The sequence below is a fragment of the Anas platyrhynchos genome, chromosome 27 (assembly GCF_047663525.1).
Source record: "Anas platyrhynchos isolate ZD024472 breed Pekin duck chromosome 27, IASCAAS_PekinDuck_T2T, whole genome shotgun sequence".
Taxonomy (NCBI): Eukaryota; Metazoa; Chordata; class Aves; order Anseriformes; family Anatidae; genus Anas; species Anas platyrhynchos.
This window is the reverse complement of record NC_092613.1, coordinates 8,615,406-8,628,894: the sequence shown is the minus strand read 5'-3', so window position 1 is coordinate 8,628,894 and position 13,489 is coordinate 8,615,406. Positions and strand designations below refer to the sequence as shown.

The following is a 13,489-nucleotide window of genomic DNA, read 5'->3' as shown; positions in this document are numbered from 1 at the left end:
GTGCAGTGGTGCGGGGCTGGGGTCACGCTGTCCCCCCCCTGCCCCCCCAATGTGGTTCCTGCAGGGGGGCCGGGAGCGATCCCCTGCTCCCAGAGCAGAACGGCTGTGCTGAAGTCTTTAGTCCATGAATAATAATTATTATTATTATTTGTCACAATGTTTCACTGCGTTTAATGTGTTTGAATGGGGAAAAAAAAGATTTTTTTAAGGCAATGTTTAGTTTTTAGGTGATCTTTTAGACACTGTATGGAATTTTGATTTATTTTAAGAAGCAGTTTTTATCTTTTTTTTTTTTTTTTCTTTTTCCCTCCGTCTGTTGGCTTATACTAATCTTCCTGGTCTGCTCTTCAGTCCTTTGGATTAAAGACACTTTCTGCGTCACCCAGTCTCTCCTCCTTGCTTGCGTGGCTGTGTAGGAAGCACCCCAGGTGGTTGCTCTCGTGATGTGTCCTAAAATTGCCTTTTTTTCCACCAAATAGTCTTTTTTTTTTTTTTCCACCAAAGAGGCTGAGTTCCCCCAGCCCGTTCTCTGGGGACGTGGCATTTCTGCCCTTTGCTCGGGGTTCGGCTGCCTAATGGGGTCTGGTGGCCGGCTCTGTGCAGGGGGGGTTTCCTTTGGGGTGCTGGGGCTGTGGGTGCTGCGCCCGGGTGCCGGCAGGGGGAACTGCGCATCCGGCTTCGCAGCCGTGCCGTGGGTGCTGGGGCACGTGTGGGGCCGGGGACCCGGCTGCCACCGTCCCCGCTGTCACCCCTGCGCTGGGATTCACAGCCACCGGTGCTGCTCGTCCCCATGTGAGGCTGCAGCGTCTGCAGGAGGGGAGGAAGTAGCAAAATCCTCCAGTGCCATCCTCCTCCTCCTCCTCTTCCTCCTCCCGGGGTCCCTCCTGGGGTGAAGAAGCCACCGAGGGGCTGCTGGGGGGTGACGGGGGGTGCGTGGGGGCGGCAGGCAGGGCTGCAGGTGGGGTCGTGTGAGTGGCCGAGCCCCGTCGGGTGATTTGACTCCAAACCCTCGGTTTTCATCCTGGACCTGAGGCTTTTCCGCAGGTGGTGGGGGCCGGGCACGAGGAGCCCCCGCTGGGCTCTGAGCCCCAGGTTGGGGGTCCCCAGGGTGTCCCCCCCCCGCCCTGTGCACCCCGGGCGAGTCGGCAGCCGCTGAGCGGCGCGAGGGGCAGGTGACGTGTGCGAGTGGGTACGTGGGAGCGCTGCCCACGAGCTCTGCCAAACCACAGAGCAGGAAGGCTCTGAGCGAGCGATACAAAGGGCTTTATCTGATTATTTGTTTCATAATTTCACACTTGGAGCCGGCTTGCTTTTCTTTCCGCTCCAGCCGATGGAGCTGCGCTTTTCCGACAGCACTGATTGAACGAGCCTCGCGCTGCCGCGGCTGCCGGCACCGCTGCAGCCTCCTCGCGACACCGGCTTCGGGCTTTTGCTTCGGGGATGCCCCTCTCCTAGACGAGATCTGCCCCAGTACGCCCTGGGATGGGGTCGTAAGTGCCGAGCTTGGGGGTCCTGGAGGGGCTCTCTCAGCCTTTCCTTCCCAGCTGGAGAAGTTCCCAGGTGCTGTGAGGATTCCTGGGGCTGTTGCAGCGCAGGTTGGGATCTGCACCCCGTAGCGTGGGTTGGGGTGACCAGGCTGTGGTGTGGGTGCTGGAGGTTCTGGAGCAGCCACGGTGACCTGGAGGGGCTGCCCTGGGGCTCCCCGGCTTGCTGGGGCTCCTTGGCTCGCACATCTTCAGCCCCAGCACTGTCCCGACGCTGCCTCTTGCTGCTTGTAATGGGACTGATGAATGCAGTCGGCTTTGCTCTCCCCAGCTGCAGGAGAGCTCGGAGGTGTTTTCCATCTACATCTGGGCCTTCTCCAGCAGCTCCCCTTTCCAGCAGCTCCAGTTTGCTCACAGTTCATCAGAGCTGTCACTTGGAGCGCTTCTTGGCCTGGGAGGCTCCTGCGTTGGGCCAGGTAAGACCAGCTCGCCCTGCCTGGGTCCCCGTTTGTGTGGGTCCTGTCACTTTTTTCCTTCCTGCCCTTGAGCATCTCTGCACTGAAGCCCGTGGGGACAGGGTGCTGTGCTGCAGCTCTGCTCCATGCCAGGCTCCTGGCCCTGGCAGCCCCGAGTTCCCCCTGCCTCCAGTTCCTGGTGAACCGGAAATGTTTGCCAGGGGCTCTGTCTCTTATTAAGCCAGCTTACTTTATATATATAAATATTTAATGTTATATATTTTTTTCCTGTTATGTACATGGTTTAAGCAAGGCCCATGCTGCCAGGAGGGGCAGGAGGAAGAGCCTTAGCAGTGACCACAGGGACAGCATCCCCGCGTCATGGGCGGTGGCTCCATGCAGCACGTGTGACAGCTCCTGGCAGCACCAAGAGCATGGAAAAAACATCAGGAGATGTGGATGGGAGATGCACCGACTGAAAAGCTTGTGTCTCTTATATCTTGCCTGTTGTGTGTGGTGCTGAGTGCTTGGTGCAACACCCCAAAGCCAAAAGCCAGGTCCTTGCCTTCGCTGCCAGTCCGTGCCTCATTCAGTGTATTGGGCCGGGGGATGCAGGTTGGCACGCTGCTGCTTTTGATGAAGTGTTTTAGCAGTGGTGGCACTGAGCATGCAGCAGTCGTGCGGGGAAGGCTTTGGGATCGCTCATCCTGCTCCCGGCCAGTGCATGGGCTGCTCCGAGGAGTGCTGCTGCGGGATGCTGTTGTGCAACGGGGCAGGAAGGAAAGAAGTCAAATCCCACAAAGGTGCTGCAAGAGAAAGAGCGAAGGAGCTCTGGCGACCTCCTCCTCTTGCAAAAGCCAAGGAGGGAGGAGTCATTTTCTTCAGCTGCCATGTTCCAAAACAGTGAGCTAATACTTAAAGCCCTGACAGTAAGTCATGCCCATGTGCACAGTGCAGATCGCTCTGCAGAAGCGGAAATGTGGACTGCACAAACATGCACAGCATTGAGAGGTGTGAAGCGCAGGTTAATTTTTCCAAGGGCTCAGCCCACGGCTGCCGTTAGCGCTGATGGGCTTGCGCAGGTTCAATGTTTTGGAAAGAAGTTTTTTATAGACAAACGTAATCCTAACAATAAAAACCCAAACGTTGTCTTTGCGGGGCGGGGGGTCTGAGGTTTGCATTTCCTTTATTACTGAAAGCCAGTTCTGGAAATCACAGAGCTTACTGACACAAACCTCAACTCCTGCGTGAAGGCTTGCGGCTCGAAACGTCGTTTGGGGAGGGAGATGCGGAGAGCGGAGCAGCTGGCTCTGCAAAACCCATCCCAGCCCTGTATGGGCACTGCAGGTCTCGTGGTGGTGGTCACTGAGGTTCCCTGGGGTCTCCTGTGTCCCCCCCCATTTCTCCAACCTGGGGCTGGAGCCCCCTGATCCTGGCTTTGGGCTCTGCACAGCTTCACCCACCCGGCAGCCACTTCTCCTCTCCTTCCTCATACAAATCCCTTCGTGGGGGCCCTGCACGCCCTGCAGCACGCTGCCAGACTCTTTTTTTGTCACTGCTTTCATACAGTCTGCTAGGTGGATGAAAACAGAGGTCTATTTTCTGTAAAGATGTTGATACTAAAAGGAATAGCTGGGTCAGTGTGGGCGTTGGGTGAGAACAGACTTACTCATACAGGGCGATATTTTGTTGCTTCGGGTTTGAAAGCAAAATTTTTAGACAGATTTGTTCACAAAGTGCTGTAAATAAATAGGCTGAAGAGGAGAGAAGAGGGCAGCCATGAGCTGAGGAAATGCGTGACGGTGTTTGCTCTCCGTGCAAGGTGAGGATGAAAAAAAACAGTGTGAAGGAATACAGCTTTTGGGGAGAGATGAGACCAGTTCTCTACGTCATGCTTAGTAAAAATGCTCAAAGGGGATCTCAGATAAAATCGCTGAGCAAAGGCTCTGTTGTGTGGCAGGGAGAGGTGGTGGCCACCACTCCTTGCATGCCCTTCCAGCTGTGCTGGGAGCAGAGCACAGAAACCCGGTGACATGGGTGCTGTGGGGGTGTCCTGGGCCGGGCTGGGGCAAGGGTGGTGGGCTGGGATTTTGGAGATCCCAGTGCCCCCGGTGGGTGGGTGCCCCCATGGCTCCATGTACCCACAGTCTGGGTATCTCGGGCTCTCCAGCACCCAAAGGTGCAGGGTTAATCCTCATGCGGGATATACCCGAGCCTTCTGGTATGGGCAGATCCCATGTTACCTTGCAAGTCAGCCAAGCATTGCCCTGTTGCTGTTTCAGGGCGATATTTCCATTCCCCTCAGCCCTGCTGAGCAGGTGACATCCCACAGCCCCCACACCGCATGCCCCGGCCCCAGCTCGGAGGCTCCCCTGCACCCCAGGGTGCGAGCAGCCCCTGCTGCGGGGTGCAAAGGGGGCACCTGTGGGGAGGCAAGGCTGGCGAGCTCCTCTGCTTTCCCCTGGGCTCTGTCGTAGCAGACCTTCCTCCCGCGGGGAGCCTGCGGTTTGTTCGGCAGCAGAGAGCTCCCCTGGGGCAGGGCGATCCTGCAGCATACTCGCACCGCTGGTGGGGACCCAGGCCACCGGTGGGGGGACTGGGGCAGACTGGGGCTTTCAATAATGTATTTTTCTCTTCCCACTTTTCAGCGTGGAAATGCTCTGAAGATGCAAGTGATTTGGGAACAGGAGGAAGTTGTCCGGAGACAAATTTGTGAAGGTCTTTGTTTGCTCCTCAGTAGCTTCAGCGGGTCAATACCAACACCATGATCTCCGTACACCTGTAGTGATGTTAAACAGTGCAGCCTGACCTTTGCTTGGCCTTAAAGAAGACATAGATGGCTAATTTCAACTAGAAGCTGAAGATGAGCCACCATGATAAAGGGCAATGAGATGAGCAAGAGATACTCTCGCATGCTTACTCTTTATGAAAACACCTCAAACATAACTGGAAACCAGGAGTGGTAGCACAGACGATGGCAGATAAGAGCTGTATCTCACCCCCACCCCTCAGCAGACTGTCAGCACCTCAGGCTGATAACCACGGGCAGCTCCGAGGTGCTGGTGCCTTGGAAATGTGTGCTTGTCCCAGCCCGATGGGGACACCCAGCCAGGCCTCGTGCCACCAAAGAGTGCCTCAGTGTCCCTTCCTTCAGCAGCTCCTTGGCCACTGCTCTTGTTTCTTCCCAGAGCCAGGACCAGAGCTGGACGTCCTCCCAGGGCCTGTTCCCTCATCGCCCTGGGCCTGTCTTCAGCCTTGGAGGAGGCTGCAAAGGGCACCGCTGGGCTCTGAGGGCTGCGTTTTGTAGCTCCAGACACAGAGCAGGCGTGGGCCCGAGCACAGTGACGAAACCAGGAGGCAGCTTCCTCCCCGAGGCCTCCCTCACGTGGGGCTTGCCTCTGAGCACGTCGGGGAGGGCTCAGAGCCATTCTCCTGTGTGTCTGGCTGACGGCCTAACTCCTCCGTGCCTCCTTCCTTCACGTTACACCCCGTCCTGCCCTGGGGCCTCTGCCCTGGCTTCTGTGAGGCTGGAGCTGGGTCCTGCCCCTGCAGCTGAAGCTGCGGGATTTCAGGTGGTGTTATTGAACCTTTGAGGGTTCTTGTCCATGGCGTACGTATGTGCGATGACGTAGCTGCCCAGCACTTCGAGTAACATCGAGGGACTGTACGTGTGACCTGCTGACTCTGAAGGAATATGTGAAAGATTCACTGCATCATTTTAAATTTTCAGTAGTTGGTAGGAAAATAAACGCTCTCTCCTCACCCCACCTTCTTATTTTTAGCAGCAAACTTCCTGCTGAGGAAAAAAAAATATATATTTCACACCATTGAGGGGATTGGTTTTGATCAAAAACCTGGCTCTGCTCCAGGTAGCTGATCAGTGTTTGCCACTACCTGAGAGATGAATCACAACGATCTCGTTTCCTTGTCTGCCGATGCCAGAAGTAGTTGCTGCTCTTGCAGGGGCAGAAGCGGGGCCCGGGCAGCTTGCAGCTGCTGCTGTTGGCCAACGCTGGCCGTCCCCATGAGGACACGCTGTCCCCAGGGCCACCGGGGTCATACGGGACAGGAAGGCACGTTGTGCAAGGGACGCAGACAGGGATCAGAACGGAGCAGGACCAAGCAGTTTTGTATAATAGACCATTTTGTTCATGTCCCTACTTTTCTTATGACAAGGATTGTGAGTTAGAGAAGATACTTTTCCACGTGTGTACTACCAGTACTGGTAAACCTGTTCTCAGTGTAGTGGAAGCTAACCATAGCCTTCTGTTGGCCACGTAGGCTTTGCAGTTTGCTATATTTCCAGTCTGTTGGTACCCCAGGTGTGCTAGGCCTTCGAGCAAAGCCTAGATATTGCCTTGGTGATGTTTCAGAGCTGTTCTGTTTGCTTCCAACCTGCTGGTGGTCTGTGCTGGGGAACATATGGATGTCTCTGTCCCAGCACCCCACAGCCCCTGCAGCACTGAGCCTGGAGGTAACCCCAGGAGGTAAGGGAGAGCTTCAGCCTTCCCTCTGGGAGCATCAGGTCCCGTTGGAAGCTGCACTACATGAGTCCTGGACCGACTCCATTTGTAGTGCCTGCTCCAAAGCCTGGCTGCGATGTCTCTTCCGTGGTTTAACTGCAGGCTGCCCTTGCCCCGGCTGCCTTTCAGACCTCACGGGTCAGACCTTGTTATCAGGAGCTGGTGTTAAGCTGCATGATTTAGAAATGCAAAGCTCTTTGTGAGAAATCAGGTGATGGTAGTGTTTTTCTAAGAATTGGGATTGGGGTCATCAGAGGGTTGTCAGGATTTCCTGCTGTGGTGCTTGGAACGACCAGTGTTGGCACAGCTAGTTGCTTAGTGCTCATGAGTGCCAAATTAGTAAAGGACCAAGCATTAATCTTGCTTGATCCTGTGGTTAGACGAAGTCTGCTGAGTGCTTGCTGTAAAATCAGAGACTTTGGGCAAGGACATTTGCAGCACAGGTTAAGGCAATGATGACTGATTGGTAATTTAAACTCAGCTGTAAAAGTAGCATGCCCAGGAGCATTAAAGCAAGCTGTTCAGTGTGGGTAAGGTGCTGGCAGTGGGAAGCTGTCAGCAGGTTGTAGAGAGGGTGTGCGGGATGTGCTGATCATAGGAGTTGGGGTCAGCATTGCAAAAGATTCAGGAAATGACTTTTCAACTCAGGGGAAAAGAAACTTGGCACTGTCAAGAAATGAACCTTGTAGTCCAGCCTCAAAATACCGAACTGCTTGGAGTGGAAAAGAAGATTTTGTTGCTTCAGGGTGTGATGAAATGGTGGAGGGAAGCTGTCAAGAGGCAAAGGGTAGCACAGCATGGAAAGCAGAGATGTGAAATGAGAACAGGCTGGTGCAGACAACTGAATTACCATCCCTAGCCAACCAAGGTTTTGTACTGTCTTTGTGGGCTGGGATCTCCATCTCCTCAATCAGAAAGCCCAGGGAAGCACTCAGACTTGGGAATCCAAAGAGCTGATGTGGCTGGGAAATAATCTGGTGATTTTCCTTCCTTCCACCGTATCGTTGTCTAACCAGGTGAGTCCCTGCACCTGAACTGTGCTCTGACCCTTTCACAAAATTATGGGTTAACAGTTGGAATGGGACAAAAAAAGGTCACGGGGTGCATCTCTCTGTCCTATGTCAGCCTGCTGCTCACCCTGACAGCTCCTGTAAACCACCTGGGGCTCGGTTTCGACACCAAACGCTGAATCCTCCCTGAACCCTCAGGATGTATCAGGATAAAGTGATTTAGAGCTAAAAAGAAAGCAAGTGGCTGCTGTTCCTGTTAGGTGGCTGCTTTGCCAGCCTGCCTCTGGTCTCTGTATTGCTGAGGGTAACCAGCCCTTAGTCATTGTGAAACCACCTGCGTGCGGAGGAGACGGCGTGCTGGGCGCCGCTGCGGGGCGGGCGCCGGGGGCTCGGCGGGCGTGCAGGGCCCGGCACGCCGCATGGGAAAGGAGCTTCGCTGAAAGCGGGCGCCTTGCTGAGAACCGGCCCCTTCGCTCCCGAAGCTCCCCGCGCAACCCCCGTGCACCAGCCGCAGGTGTGCTGGGAGGAATCGCTTCGCTTTGCACATCCCGTGGCTCCTTTTATCCGGCTGTTTTGCTCACGATTTGCCGTCTGCTCTGCGCGGTTTCTGGGGCAGCAGCAGAAGCTGTGCAGGGGCTCCTACAGCCTGGTGTGTTGGGGTTGATGCCCATCTCCACCGACTGTGTGCGCCCCTTGGGCATGAGAGCCTGAGACGGAGCGCAGGAGGCAGCGGTGGTGCTGCTCCTTTCTGCTTCCCCATGTTTACAGTAGCACTGCACATGGAAAAGGACATGGGTGGCTCTTCAAGCTTTATTACAGTGGAGCTTTGCTGGTAAACAGTAATTATGGAGAAACAAAATGGAAATGGCCAGGTGCAGGGCTTTACCAATGACTGACATGCTTGTTTTCTGATAGGGGTGTTTCATGGGGTGTTAACGCACATTTTTCTTTTTTTTTTTTTCTTTTTTTTTTTTTTCTTCTTGCCTTGCTGTGGAGGAATAGAGGAGTTTGTGACAGGAACCCACAGAGCTCAGAAAAGGGCTAAGACACAGTCTGCTGCACAGTGTTAGAGGAGAAACCCTGCTGTTGGGGCAGCTGGTGAAATCTTTCCTCCCAAAATTTTTGCCCTCAAATCTCAAAGTCTACAGAAAACGGATGGCTTGGGCTTTTGCAGGGCACAAGGTGACACTTGAGCTGTTTGAATTCCCAAGCGAGGAGTGAGGCTTGTGCCTACAGAGCCTGGAGCTGTGTGGGGTGCCTGGTATGCAGGGCCCTGTCTCCAGGCAGGCATCTGCCTGCACACGCCGGAGCAAACATCACCGGTCCTTGGGAGCAGCAGCATCCACTCGTATGTCACCCCTGCAAGAGCCCTGCTCATCACCCCACTGAGACCGAGAGTGAAAAGGCAGCTCGTAATCCCGAGAGCGGGCAGGGCTGCTACAGGGACAGCCCCATGCGTCAGACCCCACGCCACAGGGTGTAGCACCACCGCCCGTGCAAGCCTCTCGCTATGAGACAGCCGGAGCCGCTGCTCCTCCATCTTACGGGTAATGCCGGAGCACAGATGAATAGGCGTTGAGCTTAGATTTCACTTGTCGAAATACTGAAAGTGGAGCCTCACAGAGCGGGGTGGGATTGGTGCCTGCTCGTAGGCTTTGCCCTATCTCGAAAAGGATGCTCGGGTCTCGTGCACGTACACCGCTGGCTCTGCAGAATGCTGGCACTGGAGATAAGGATGAGCCCTTCCCAGAAACCAGGCGCTGAGCACTAGCAGCATGGTGCCATTCTGCTGCTGGCTTTAGTAACCCCGCTGCACCACAGGCGAGCCAGGCTCTTGCCACCACAGCACAAATAAGAAAGTGCCAGCCCGCGAGCCCCGCGCCCGCTTCCTCCAGTGCCGCGTGTGCTGTGCTGGGGCGTCCTGCTCAGCGCTCTCACTGCTCCTGACCTCTTTCATGACAAAAAACCCATTTTCAGGGTCACGTGGTGCTGAAATCTAGGGCGCAGAGAGTCATTAGTGGCCTGACTTGTTAAAAAAGTTAAATAACAAGTGTTCACTGTAACCACAGCAGAAATCAGGAAAGATCTGAAAGCTTCTGCAATTTTAAAAATGTTACAAGCAGTGCTTGTTTCATTTGGATTTGTCCAGTTAGGGCTTCAGCGCCATTGTACCACCAAAAGGAAGTTTTCTGAAGCGAAAAAAAAAAAAAAGCAGAAGAAACTGCTCCTTCAGGAGGCAGATGCTCTCTGATGAGTTGCCACTCTTGGCATGTTCCTTATTTCAAGTGAAATTTATAGCCACGAGCAGCTAATGCTCGGGCACTTCTGAAGTCCTCAGGAGCTTTATCCCTGTGTGCATGTGCTCATGCAAGAGTTGCAGTGACGTGACTGAAGTGCTATTGAAACCACTGACCTGTCTGTGCAAACCCTGCATGTGTGCTCTGTGTGTTTTCTGCCTGGGCTCTGCGTTCTCCCAGAACTGGGCATCTCTCTGATGAACGCCGTGGAAGGACACGGTGACTGCCTCCATCACGGCACCTTGCGGAGAGCAGAGAGCTGCCGGTGCTGGGCTGGCGAGCCCGTTCCCGTGCCCGCTGGCAGTGATTCATCTGCTGCGGCTCAGCTGGTTTCACCGTGAAAATCCCTGCCTACGTGATGGCAGGGTTGTGCAAGCCTGGACTTCTGCGGCCCCGCTGCGCTGTTCCTGTCCTGGTCCCGTGCCATGGCGTGTGCCCTGCGTTCATGGGGCTGCAGGGAGCAGGCGGCTCGGAGCAGGGGCTGGGCTTCTGCTGAGCAGCCGCCGGCTGGACTTTTTAAAGAGGGAAATAAGAAATTGGGAGCTTGTTTTTGGCTTTACCCCCTGAAGGAAGGGGGTGCCTCTGGAGGATGGGTCATGGTGGGAGCCAGGTGTGGGTTTTTGTGCTGCGTTACAGCAGGCTGGATCAGCCGCAGCGCTCCTGCTGGGTTCGTGGTCTGGCCAGATCCTGACCCCTGGCTTGCTTCATGCTTTGGGAGCTGAAGGTCTGGTAAACCTCCCCTGGTTGTAGACCAGATCTCCAGTTCTTTTCCTCCAGGGTTTATATATGTATATTAAATATATATTTAACCCTAGAAGTGGTTTAACTATGTGCAACCCACACCAGACCGAAATCTCTGCAGCCCCCTGTTGCCAGCCAGGAGGTGCGGCGCTGGGCCTGGTGAGCAGCTCGGGCTCCTTTGGGTGAGCAGTCGGCACGTGGCTGACTCAGGCTCCCAGGTAGCGGGGCTGCGTGTCAGGAAGCCGCTCAGGCGGCGGGGTAAGCTATCAGGAAGGAGTTACCCAGCAAGGAAATCATTTCCTTCTGTGGGATTAAAAAAAAAAAAAAAAAAAAAAAAAGAAACAACAAAGAGAAAACCGCCATCTCTGAGATCTGTGAGAGTCCTGCGCTGTTACTGTAACACGCAGACTGACGCTGAGATTGGCAGGAACTACCTCAGCACTACGTGGTGTGGGATAACGTGCCGCTGCCTCTGGCGCAGCAGATTTCGGGGTGCACGAGCAGCACTTTTGCTGAGCCCAGCACAACCCTACGGGGCTGCTCCCTGCCCCCATCCCAGGGCTAGGTTTTGTGCACCAGAGATTAAGAAGCAATGGATGGAACAGAGACACAGGGAGGGACACATTCGTGAGGGTGAATTCAGCTGAACAGGGCTGCGGGTAGAGAGATCCATGCTGAAGGCATCTCTGAGCTGCCGGCAGAGCCTGGATTTGGCCTGCTGGGGGACATTGCCTTCACAGTCTGAGTTTGCTTTGTTTGTGCCAAATGGTGTGCAGGGAGCGCTGTCCCGTTTGGGTTTGCAGAGGGGGTGCAGTGCCCAGGGCCTCGTCCTGCGCTCACCTGGCCCCGGTGCCGTGCCCTGGGCTCGCTGCTCCGCTCATCTCACACCAGCTCCAACTTCATGGAGCTTATGCTGCGATGCCATCCCTCCGCCATGGTAAAAAAACTTATTTTATTGTCTTTTTCCCCTCAAACACTGATGGTTTTGGTGTGTGCTGGTTGACGCTGGGACTCACGGTGTCTCTGCAGGGTGGCCACGGCAGCACCTGATGCACGCAGCAAAGCCAGGCCAGGACACAGCCCGGGTGGTGCTGCTCTGGGTCGTGAGCCGCAGGGGATGGCTTGGAGCGGTGCCTCGCGTATCTCACTGCAGGCTGCCATGCAAAAACCTGGGGTTTTCTTTTTTCTTTTTATTTTTTCCCCTCCAGTTTTTATTTATTTTTAAGGTCATGCCTCCCAGGAGGGAGGGATAATTGTGACCTGAGCTGACCCTGCAGGGGCTGCCTGAGGACACAGCCAGAAGTGAATCACGGCGATCGCTCCCTCGCTGGCCGTTATTGCTCTATGACAGACGCTGGCTTTGGTTGCCCAGGCAACTTCTGCTGGGTTTTCCAGAACACCCTTCCTAAACCTTCTTGGAGATGAGGCATGCACTTAGTCATAGGTGTGTTTGTGTGCTTTTGTCTCCCGGGTCCATGTCATGATGCAAACCTCCCCGCGTTTTGGTGACAAATGGCACAGACGCGTTCACACACAGCATGGATGGAGACCTGGTGCTCGGTGCCCTGCCACTTGTTTCCCTCTCCCTTGAGTCAACCCGTGCCTGGGAGCCCTGTGGCACCTTTCTGCCCCCTGCTTCCTCACCCAGTTTGGGAGGAGCAGGGCTGCACCTCCGCACTGGTGGCCCTGAGCAGCGTCCCTTGCAGGGTGCTGACCTCTCTGCCTCAGCCACCTGCTGCACCGAGCGGCTCCTGTAGCGCCAGGTAACTGGAAACCTTTGTTCTCCATACAGCAAGAGGCATCCCATCTGCTTCCTTCCTGTGGTTTCTCTAACCAGAGTGACTGTGCTTTACTGAAAAACTCACCACCTCTGAGCTGACTCTGCCTTTTCCCCAGGGCAGGGTGCTGAGCACCCATCTCGCTCACGAGGGCCCTCAGGCTCCTGCTCCAAGCTGGTGCCTCGGGTGCTGTCTCCATGGAAGAAAAGTTGTGTAAAAGGGGTGAAAATGTAAACAGGGCAGGGCAGGGATGAGGCTTCAAGGCACTGGGCAGCTGTTGCCAGGAATGCAAGGAATCTCCTGGGTGAATAGAGCAGTCACACTGATTGACACTGGAGTGAAGTTTAGGCAGAAACTGGCTTTGAAATTGTCACGTTCAATATTCTTATTTATAATACAGTGAGGAAAGAAACCCCAGCTGTCAGTGAGCACTCAGTGTTCTGGCTGGCAAGCAAAGATGTACAAGCAGTGAAAATACAAGAGGCTCTAAACTGAAACCAAAAGGTGCCGGGTGGGTGCCCCCCAGCAGCAGCCCCCGGTGAGAGCTGGGCTCTGGAAATGGCTGTGCCCGGGTTTGGTGGTGATGGAGCTGTGCCTTCGTGTGCGCACACCTTCCCCTCCTCGGTCAGGTCCTCTGCCGCTGTATGCACGTGGATGTGCATGGAGATGTGATCCCAAATTGGAGGAGAAGCGAGCAGGTCTGTCAGTAACTAATATTAGCTGAGAATGGAGCTGGTAGCTCCTGTCTGATCCAGGATCAAGGCCTCGTCCTGATGGAGAACAAATGCAAAGTTAAAAAGAGCTCAGTAGGCAGTGGTGCTCTCTGCTGTCAGTCAGGGGAGGGAGGGGCAGGGATGTTAGTGCTGGGGATTAGCAATGACATTTGGCACGTGAGCTGTTATTTAACTGTAAAAGCTGCTCCAAAAAGGGTGATTGCTGAAACGCTTGTGAGAGTTAGAGGCTGAAGGGACGCACACTGGGGCCAGCGTTTCTCCACTGTAACTCAGAGGCTAGGAAATCACTGGCAGATAGTTTGTTCTAGGGACTATTTCTGCCTTCTTGGAGATTTGCATTTAAATGTATGTCCCAGGGGTCGCCTTGCTTCCCTGCCCATTGGTGCATGCGTCCCCTGCGTGGTGGTCCTGCCTGCCCGGGTCTGTGCCCTGCTGGGCACGGCATCTGGACACTGCTGCCGGTCTAC

General features: G+C 54.9%; 1 long non-coding RNA gene across 1 annotated transcript; it reads left to right on the top strand.

Moving 5' to 3' along the window:
• The first annotated feature begins 6,429 nt into the window (after window positions 1-6,429).
• On the top strand, window positions 6,430-9,962 carry LOC119713959 (uncharacterized). Its single transcript, XR_005261107.2, has 2 exons — window positions 6,430-7,478; window positions 8,475-9,962. It is a non-coding gene; the product is annotated as an uncharacterized lncRNA (long non-coding RNA).
• Window positions 9,963-13,489: the final 3,527 nt, after the last annotated feature.